Source organism: Pinus tabuliformis, chromosome X, assembly GCF_031772625.1.
Source record: "Pinus tabuliformis cultivar Carrire ecotype Pingquan chromosome X, CPIR1, whole genome shotgun sequence".
In the NCBI taxonomy this organism is placed as follows: Eukaryota; Viridiplantae; Streptophyta; class Pinopsida; order Pinales; family Pinaceae; genus Pinus; species Pinus tabuliformis.
The window spans coordinates 1,295,973,212-1,295,983,517 of record NC_142308.1 but is presented as its reverse complement, the minus strand read 5'-3'; positions in this window follow the sequence as shown (position 1 = coordinate 1,295,983,517).

Below are 10,306 nucleotides of genomic sequence, written 5' to 3'. Positions count from 1 at the left end.
TTGTTGCTGAGCGGCCCCGTCGAAGTATGCCCATGGGATGGAATGGTCAATTGGTTCGGGTGATAGAGGTCTGCGAGGACGCGACATTGTATAAATGGGAAGTTCGTGATATGAGGAGACGATTTTTGCCGTGATGCACTGCCATCTAATTGCACAGTTATCAAAGATCATTCTGTTCCATGCCAACAAAATTGCCCAAAAAATAATCATGGGGAGGCAGAGTAAATTTGATCCCGAGTGCAAACTGTGCCAAGATTTCCAGGCTAGCATGATGTTATCCCCTTCCCAACTGCCAGAAAAGCGAATCTCTGCTGCAACAGATCTCCAAAGATTGTTTGTCAATTCGCATTTTAGAAACAGGTGCTCAGTCGATTCGGAGGCTTGCTTACACAGAATACACCAGTGTGGTCCATGAATAGATCTGTGTGTAAGGGATTCCCCAGTGGGTACTTTGTTGCTGAGAATACACCAAAAGAAGAGTTTGGTTCGGGGAGGGGATTTGAGTTTCCAGATGGCCTGCCACCAGTCTTGCATGTGCTCTGGTTTTCTGTTCTGTAGCAGACCCAGATAACCAGCCTTTGGTGTGTAGGATCCATTTTCTGCCAGGCACCACATGATTTCATCCGAACCCTCCTTAATTCGGATATGAGACTCGATCAATGCAGTAGTATAATTGTTCCATAAATGGTGCCAGTGAGGTGGAATGTTGAGCTGAATTGTAGATTTCCATGCTTGTGTGAAGATGGTGGTATTTTCCTGATCTGCTATTTGAGCAATCACACTGATGTCTCTCTGATTTAAGTGAAGGATTAGCTCTCTTGGAAGTTGGAAACGACCACCTCCCCCTGTCCAGGGGTCCAAACCGATGTGCACTTTTGTGCCATCATTTATCCTCCATGCCAGATGATTGCGGATGTGTGGGAGAGAGTGGAGCAGTGCTTTCCAGACCGATGAAATGCCAATCCTTGTCCATTGTGGCAGCCTTATCCAGTCCATGATTTGGAGAGGCCATATATATTTATGATATGAGACAGAAGTCCAGAGATTTTGTTTGTTGAGGAGGGTCCAACCCATCTTTGCTGCCAGGGCTTGAGCAAAAAGGGTTAAATCTTTGAGTCCCCATCCTCCCCATTTTTTGGGCAAGGTGATCTTATTCCAACTGACCCAGGCAAATGTTCTCTTGTCCTGATTACCATTCCAAAGATATCTGCTACAAATCTGTTGGAGACGAGCAAGTATTCTTCTGGGAATCCAAGCTAAAGCCATCCAAAATACAGGGGTAGCCTCCAAGACAGATTTAATAAGCACAAGTCTTCTAGCTCTAGACAAGAAGCGGTGGCACCAATTTGTTAGCCTTTTCTCTAATTTAATGACCAACCATATCCAATCTGCAATTTTTTGGCTCAAGGGTTTGATCCAGAAGCCCAGATATTTGAATCCCTGGTCAAGAGGACGAATACAATAGGGGAAATGTTGTTGTGCAAATCTGGATTCATGGATAGATGTATGAGCCAGAGTAATGGTAGATTTCCCATGATTCGCCAGCATACCAGTGGCCCTAGAGAAGGTGGATAGAAGCTTATCAAAGGCTATCGAGTCTCGAATGCTGCCATCCAGAAATATCAGAACATCATCGACAAAAAGGAGGTGTGTGAGATAGCATTGATCATTTATTTTCAGACCGAACATTCTGCCACTTCGCTTTTCATGTGCTATTAACCGACTGAGCCCTTCCATGACTATGAGGAAGAGGAGGGGGGATAGTGGACATCCTTGTCTGAGTCCCCTTTCAGCATGGAAGAAATGTGAGGCAGAGCCATTTATGAGGACACTGAAGGAAGCTGATGAGATGCAGGACATGATCCAGGTGGTGAAAAGGTGTGGGAATCCCAGGTGTATGAGAAGCATTTTGATGTATAGCCAGCTAACACGGTCAAAAGCTTTTGCCAGGTCAATCTTTAGAATGATGCCTTTTAGCTTTCTGGATCTAATAGAGTGAATAGCTTCTTGTGCAGTGCCAATGGCTTCATGGATCTGTCGGTCTTCAAGAAAAGCAAACTGTTCAGGTAAAATGTGATGAGAAAGAATGGGTCTCATTCGATTGGCTATGATCTTGGAGATGATTTTGTAGAGGCAATTACAGAGAGAGATGGGGCGGAAGTCATTGAAGGATGATGGGGAATCTGTCTTGGGAATGAGGGCAATGAAAGTGGAATTAATGGCATCATACAATTTTCCTGTAGTCCTACACTCCTCCACAACTTTGAGCAGGTCTTGTCCCAAGAGATCATAGAATGCTAGATAAAACTCAATAGTCCACCCATCCGGTCTAGGGCTTTTGTCTTTTTTGAACCACTTCAGGGTCCCCTCAAGTTCAGCAGATGTTACTGGTGAATTGAGTTCTTGTGCTTCCTCATCATCTACAAATCTAGGGAAATAGCCAGCCACTTGTATAATATCCGCTAGATTGGTCTCTCGAGGAGATTTGTATAGATTCTGGAAGTGTGTGGTGCCCAAAAGAGATAGCTTTTTGAAGGTGTCAGCCATACCTCCATCCGGAAGAGGCAATTTCCAGATTGTGTTAGCTATCTTTCTTCCCTTTGCATAGTTCTGAAAAAACTTTGTGTTATCATCGCCAGCCTGTAGCCAAATTTCCCTACTCTTCAGTCTCTAGGATTCTTCTCTTTCCTTCAGTATCTTATCCTTCTTTTTCTCGAGCTCAATGAGATGTGATTTCTCATTTGCAGTTGAAAATCCCTTGTTGCTGTCATCCATAAGCCCATTCAATTCAGATTCAATCACTGATAGGGTCTGGTCATCCTTCAATTTTTTCTCCTTGGCCCAGGTGATGGATAGGTGTTTAAGCTGAGTCAAATTGTGGCAGAATCCTTCAGCCATTGATCTGTGACTCGAGATGGGATGAGATTTCCAGTAGTCCGTGACCATCTTGATATATCCCAGATCTTGTAGCCATACATGATTGAATTTGTATGGGGTCTTAGGTTTGGATTCAGGTCCAAGGATCTCCAAATATATTGGGGAGTGGTCTGATATGCCTCCGGTCCCTACCCATTGTCTATATCTATTGAGCTGCTGAAGCAAGGGCACCTTAATCAGGAATCGATCAAGCCTTCTAGCTAGAGCTGCATCCCCAACTCTTCGATTTCTCCATGTGGGCTGGGGCTTGATCATAGGGATATCCATGAGGTTGTGCAGCTCCAGTGAATCCCTAAAGAATTCAGACATGGGGTCTACTTGTGCTTGGGATCCCCAGGATTCCCCAAAACCTAAGGAGAAGTTTAGATCACCCCCGATGACCAGATGATCGAATGAAGTGATTTCAAGATTAAGGAAACGCTGCCAGAATTCTTCTCTCTGCTGACAAGGTCCATATACATTGATGACTCGGATGTTCATACCCAGGTCGGCAGAGAAAATATCCATACCAATGAACCCTAATCCTCCCCAGGATGCTGATACTTTTATAGTGCGCGGGTCATATCCAATGGCTAATCCCCCCGATCTACCCACAACATCAAGAGAGAAGAATAGCCAACTGGGTTTTATTGATGCTAGGGTTTGATTGATGAGCTCGGCATTCCCCAGGGTTTCTTGCAGCATGATAATATCCATAGGCTCGATTTCAAATAACCTACGCAGGGCTAGTTTTTTGGAGGCACTAGCCATGCCTCTGCAATTGAACGATAGCCATTTCATGGTGGAACCCTCCCAGGGGTATTCATAGCTCTAAGAACCCCTTCAAGAGTGGATTGTTTGCCAGTGACTACTTCTACCCCGGCCTTCTGAATGGCTTTCGAAAGGTTAGACTTTCGGCCACGAGTCGATTGAATAACCGGACCAGGGAAGGTGAGACCTAGTCCTGTAGGATTTAGGTTCTCCGGAATGAATCGGGATCGAAGGTTGTATGGATGAGACAGAGCCACTCGATCCATGGCCGATGGGAGGGGGGAGGATGGGGGGAAGGAACAGATGGAGAGGTGGTGGAGATGATGGGAGGAGGTGAGGAGATTGCACAGGGAATGGAGGGAGACATGTACATAGCAGATGAAGTATCTAATGATGCACTGTAAGCAAATGAGACAGATGATACATTTGAGATAGGGAGGGAGTAAGGAGTAGTACCCGCTTTTCTTGCAGCCTCGGCAACAACAGCTTTGGCATGGGTCATTAGAGGCGATGGAGTCCTATGTGAATCTTCCACTGCTTTGGAGGTTCCGACCCGATCAGGTGCTCTGTGAGCCAATACCGAAGTACTGGTCTGGTTGGTTGTTGCTTTGCCTTTTTGAATAGAAGGTGTGCTTAGAGGATCAGTTGTTTTCATGATCAATGGACATTCCTTGTAGATGTGCCCTACCTTGTGGCATCTTCTGCAGCGAAAAGGGACACCCTCATAGTCCAGAATCTGTATTCGAGTGTAATGCCTCCATTTTAATGTAATTTTCTCCTCCAGGCCCTCTCACGTATCCAAATATACCAGGATACGAGCCAAGGTTCGATTCTTGGTCTGCACATAGGTCTTATCGTAGTCTAGGTAGGTGCCAAGCGCGTTCCTGATCCTTACAAAAACTGCTTCAGACCAATATTGAAGAGGGAGACCTGGTAATCGAACCTAGATGGGTCCAGCTCCTATTTGCTCCCTTTCTGGGTCGAACAATGGACTCCAACGCTTAAGGAGGACCGACGCCATCTCAATGTGCCAGTATTTCGCAAGAACTAGGTCTGTGTAGTCCTCCTTAGAAAAATGTAGCACGAACCATCCCCTTGGTAGATTCTGAACCTCCGATAATTCTTTGAGGGAAAATTTCCTTGACCCAGTTGGTTAATCTTTCCACTGTGTAAGCCCTTCCTCTGACATGTCCAACTAGAACCGTGTTGGCCTTATTCGCAACCTCTCCCATCGGGATGTCCTCTCCAAATGAGATTGTGAGTTCCTTTGAGGTGGCTTTCACACACTTTACCTTCCGCTTCCCTGTCCGTGGAGCTGATGGATGTCCTTGCAATGGATCCATGGATGTTCCGCCCTCTTATTGTTGCTAAGCCACTGCTTTAACCCTAATCACAGGGGTTTCAAAGCATCCAGAAGGTAGAGTGCTAGGGTTTGATAGATTACAGGATTCAGGGCAAGATGGGTGTGATTGAATGCCAAGAGGGCACGGATCGAAAGAAGGTGATGGAGGAGTAACAACAGTGAGCAAGTTCAGAGTCCCGGGTGAAAGTGGAGGGCAGTCAAGGCTAGGGGATTCAATGGAGAGCGAGTTGAATTGTAAGGAGGATGCAGTACGGCCAGGTAGAGAGACAAACAGAGCGAAGCTAGGGGAAACTGAAACCGTATGTGGGAGTGATACAGAGCTTGTAGGGTTAGGGTTAGGGCTCTGAAAGATAGGTTGACTGGGATATGGGTCCAGGGAGTAATTGGCCTCATCGAAATCCATGCTATCCTCCATGTTGAGGCGGGGAACCGACACCGAGACCACTAGAAAACAGTTGACTGCGACACAAGGAGACGGATGGCAATTGATGTCGGAAGGCTACGAGTTCTGTTAGCTACAAATCTGCGGTTAGCTGCAGGGTATCCTCGGTTATCCTAACCATTTTGTGTTGTTTAATATTATTTGTATGTGTGCCGAAAGATTAAAACATAATTCAGGTAAGGGAACCATGTATAAAAGAATTTATTATTATTATTATTGTTGTTGTTATGTTTAATTCGGTTTGTAAGGTTTAAGTGTTACAAATGGTATCAGATCCAAGTTCGTACACTGAGGCCCTTTGGGGATAGCTATGTATAGGAACTGTGTGCTTAGATTTTAATTAAAATTGCTTATATGTGAATTCAGATAATAGAAACGAGATCACATCAACAAAAAAAAAGAAAAGAGTACAACATTAAGAGAAACTCAGGACCACCTGAGTCACCCAAAGTAGCATATGTGAATGCTAACCCAGATATATGGATTCAACTGGGCGAAGAATCTTGGTAAGCTAATGTAGTATTACTCGAAACTGTGCATTAGTTACGTGCGGAAATGACTAGTTTGAGAACAGATAATGAATGCCTGCGTGTAGAACGGGAAAGAATCTTAAGAAGCTTGTCTAACTGACAAAACCAACACCACCCAGATCCCAACATAGAAGATTGGGAAAAGACCCCAACTGCTCAGCAAAGGGAAGAAAACGTTGAGTATGCTGAAAGAAATAGAGAGGAAGATGAGGGGGGCTCAGACGATGTATTTGACCAGTGGAAAACCAAGAAGCAAAAGTTAGAACCACAGACAGAATTACAAGGAGAGTTTAAGAAAATTAAGCCTTCCCTTTTTGAGGGAGAATCTGAAGAAGCTGCAGAAGCCTGGTTAATTGATATGGGTAAATATTCCCAGATCTATGAGTATACTGATGAACTGAAGGCATGATTGGCAGTTTATCAGCTGAGGGGAAAGGTGATTCTCTGGTGGGAAGAAATCAAGACAATAAGGAAAATTGATGAAGAACAGGTCACATGGAATGAATTCCAAAAACATTTCAAGGATAAATATCTAACTGAACGCTATCATGATGAGAAAGCAAAAGAATTTCATGAGCTAAGGTTGGGAACCTTAACTATGGATGAATACGTGATCATATTCACATCATTACTCCACTAAGTAGATTACATGCTAGAAGAAAAGACCAAAATTCAGCGTTTTATTAGCAACTTGCCCAATTTTATGAAGGAAAAATTGGAATTTGACTATCCTAAGACAATGGATGATGTTGTCAAGAAGGCCTGCATTTGCTATCAGCAAATAAAGCAAAGGAACGAAGGGCAAAAAGGAGGATCAAGTAAGAAGGGTAGAAGCCCGATCCTAAGCAGACACCCGAAATTTGTTAATCACAGGAATGCACAATAAAAGGCGTTCAACAGATTCCTAGCCAGAGATCCACCCAAAACTGCATATTCTGAGAATAGGCCAGCTGAAGGAGTCACAAAATCTACCAATGATTAGCAACCAAAACCGCCATTATGGTGTTAGGGTTGCGGAGAACCCCATTATTAAAACAATAGTCCATAGAGAGCTAGAACAAAACAATTATCAAATATGCAAGAAGCATCCATAGTTGGCGAAGTGGTGAAGAGCATACCTAGAATTAATGCTGCCTTGGATGATCATCAAGCCGAATTCCAGCCCACAATGATCGAATGTGAAGGTATGATTACTAAGTAACCTATCTCTGTTTTATTTGATCCAAGTGTTAGCTTAAGCTATGTTAGTCCTAAAGTGGTTGAAAAATGTCAATTAGTAAGTAGGAAATTTTCAAAACCTTAGCTGGTATAACTAGCCTCCAACACTAAGAGGAAAGTTAATGCCAAGACAAAACGTTGTCCCATAACCATTTCTGGACAACCCACTTATGTTGATCTTAATATATTACCTTTGGGCTCTTATGACATACTAATAGGCATGGACTTGTTGGAAAAATGTTGGTATCTAGTAGAATGTAAATAGAAAACTGTAAGTTTTGTTTCAGAATCAGGTCAAAGGAAGGAGCTACAAGGAATAAAAAACAACACTAAGCTTCGCCCTATTATTGCTAATCAATTAGGTAAATGCATAAGGAAAGGGTGTCAAATTTACGCAGTGAAGGTGGGGTTTACAAAATCCAAAAATAAGATGACCTCACTAGAAAATATCCCTGTAATTCAGGACTTTATTGATGTCTTTCTGGAAAATATTCCCGACTTACCACCCAAGCGAGATATTGACTTCACCATTGAGTCGATTTCGGGTGTAGCGCCAGTATCCAAAGCTCCTTATCACATGAGCATACATGAATTGACAGAGCTCAAAATGTAGTTACAGGGGCTTCTAGATAAAAAATATATTCACCCCAGTGTATCCCCTTGGGGAGCTCCCGTATTATTTGTACAGAAAAAGGATGGGACCCTCAGATTATGCATGGATTATCGATAATTTAAAAAACTAACTGTTATAGACATATTTGGGCACTGCAACCCCAATCACATATGTCCATAAACCAAGGGCTTCTAAGCCCCTAAAATTTTGTTTCATACCCTAAAGGAGCAAGGTCAGCTGATTACATCATCTCCCACAAGTTCTCCATGAAAAGTTACTCAGAACTGGTCAAAGCAGGACCATACAGACTACCCAGTGCTAAAGGTGCGATGCATCTCACCTGCCACATGCAAAAAGTGCGATGCATATTGGAAAGCCCTTCTATAGGGTGCGATGAGTGAGAGCAGACAAATGGCACAAGCAGTTTGCTAGGTGGAAACCCAGAGAATCTTCTAGAAACTGCTCATTTGACACTTTCCTCTCTGAATTCGCCCAGGGATGAGTAAGAGATCTAAAATCTCCATGTGGAACTAAGAATTATTAGAGAGATGACACTAATCAAAATCCCAAAATCTGACTCACCCCCCTGCAAATATCTATAAATGGATCCCTCATCCAAGAGATCTAAAGGTTGGAATTTGGTAATTTGCAAAGAGGTGTTGTTGGTTTCTCTTTGAAGACATTGTTGGGTGATCTTGCTTTGTGTGAGTTGAAGAGGGCTTTCAAGTTGGGAGGATGGTGCTGGGTCAGACCAAGTGGTTGTAATCCTCTCTTCTATGACTTTTTACTAATAAAGCTATTTGAGTTTTCCTCCATATTCTTGTGTATCTCTGAATGTTGTGTTGTTATATGCATTTATATGGTCAATATATATCTGATCCTATATTGTTTACAGTGAAAGACCTCTATGCTTTGATGGTATTATGCTGTTGTGAATCTAGAGGTGCTTTTTGAAGCTGGACAAGTAAGGAAGCAGTGGCGAGATTCTGTCAAAGGGGAAAGGAAACAAGAAAGGAGCCAAGCGGAAGATTGAGGTTGGTACTCTCTGCTTCTTTCTCATCTCTCTCTCGTAAAGGAAAAACAAGTGACTTTAATCTGTTTGTTTCTAAGATAGCTACTCATCTTAGTGGGACTAGTAGCTCTGAATAGACACTAGATTTCCGGATAACAAAATGGCGACTCCGTTGGGGAGTGATTAGTTTGATTGCTTGTCTCTATTTGTTTGATTCATAAACCACGGACGGAGCCTGAAGCCAAGCTAGCTAGCCTTCGAACTGCATTTGCTATGCAAGTGCAAAGTAGATCAATGCTGCTTCAATCAATCTCTGGGTTTGTTTATGAATTGAACAATCGACTTGCAAACATCCTAAGTGCCCTAGAGGTAGCTTGAGTAACCTCATTAGATCAGCCATATACTTTTTAGTTACTAACTATCATTTGCTCGGCCTAAATCCCTGAACTAAATTGCAAACTATGACAAAAAACCAAGTTAAAGTCTCGTTCCTTGGCCATCGCACCCTCTCCTTTAGGAACTCTGGATGCATCGCACCTCCCGTGTGCAGTAGGTGGGATGCATCCCTGTTTCCTTGTGTTACAGGTGCGATGATTAGACAAGACTAGATCTGCCTCCAGATTTTTGTTTTTTCTTCACTCTCTTCAGTTTTATTTAGGAGTTTTGCTGTCTGTGATTAGTAGACCACTGTTGAAACCCCCTTCTTTGCATCATTCAACCTCTATTGTACAAAGAATTGTGAATTTTTTTATGTATTGTGCGCCATTTACAGTTCTCTTTTACAAAATAGTAGCTTAATCGAACTGTCGTCTCTTGATCTGGAAGTGTCACAAGTGTCGTTTCCAGTCAAAGAAAAGAATCCCATTGTTCCTGATAGTCGATTATAATGTTACTCTTGTATTTGATCTGAATTTATAAGTATTTCAAGTGTCGAAAGTAGTTTTTAATTCAAAATCGCAAAGTGCCGTCTTGCCTTCCTGTCGTTTTTTGAAAAGAAAATCGTTGGTACTGTCGCTTTGAAAGAACAAATAATTAAGATTTGTATTTAGCATTCCTTTTGTCATTCACACATTAAGAAAGCGGAAAACAAATACATGCACGTGCATTTGCATTTAGACTGCTTGTTGATTTTGATTTAGGACAGTGCATCTAGTGTGTGCTCTCTGCTCTATGTTGAAAGGATTTCATTTCTCTTTCCTTAGTAGCTAGGATTTTCATTGCAAAAAGAATATTAAACGACTGTTTATCATCTTAGATTACATTTTAGGAATTGTATATCTACATGACGCTGTGAACCTGAAAGGAAAATTTCTTAAGGAAGATCAACTGTAAAATAAATTTAATGAACATAAAAATGCTTTGGAACCTAACACACAACATCTAGAAGTCGGATAGAGACGTATTTCGACGTCGTAAAGCCTGGTAACTGTCGCTTTCATCG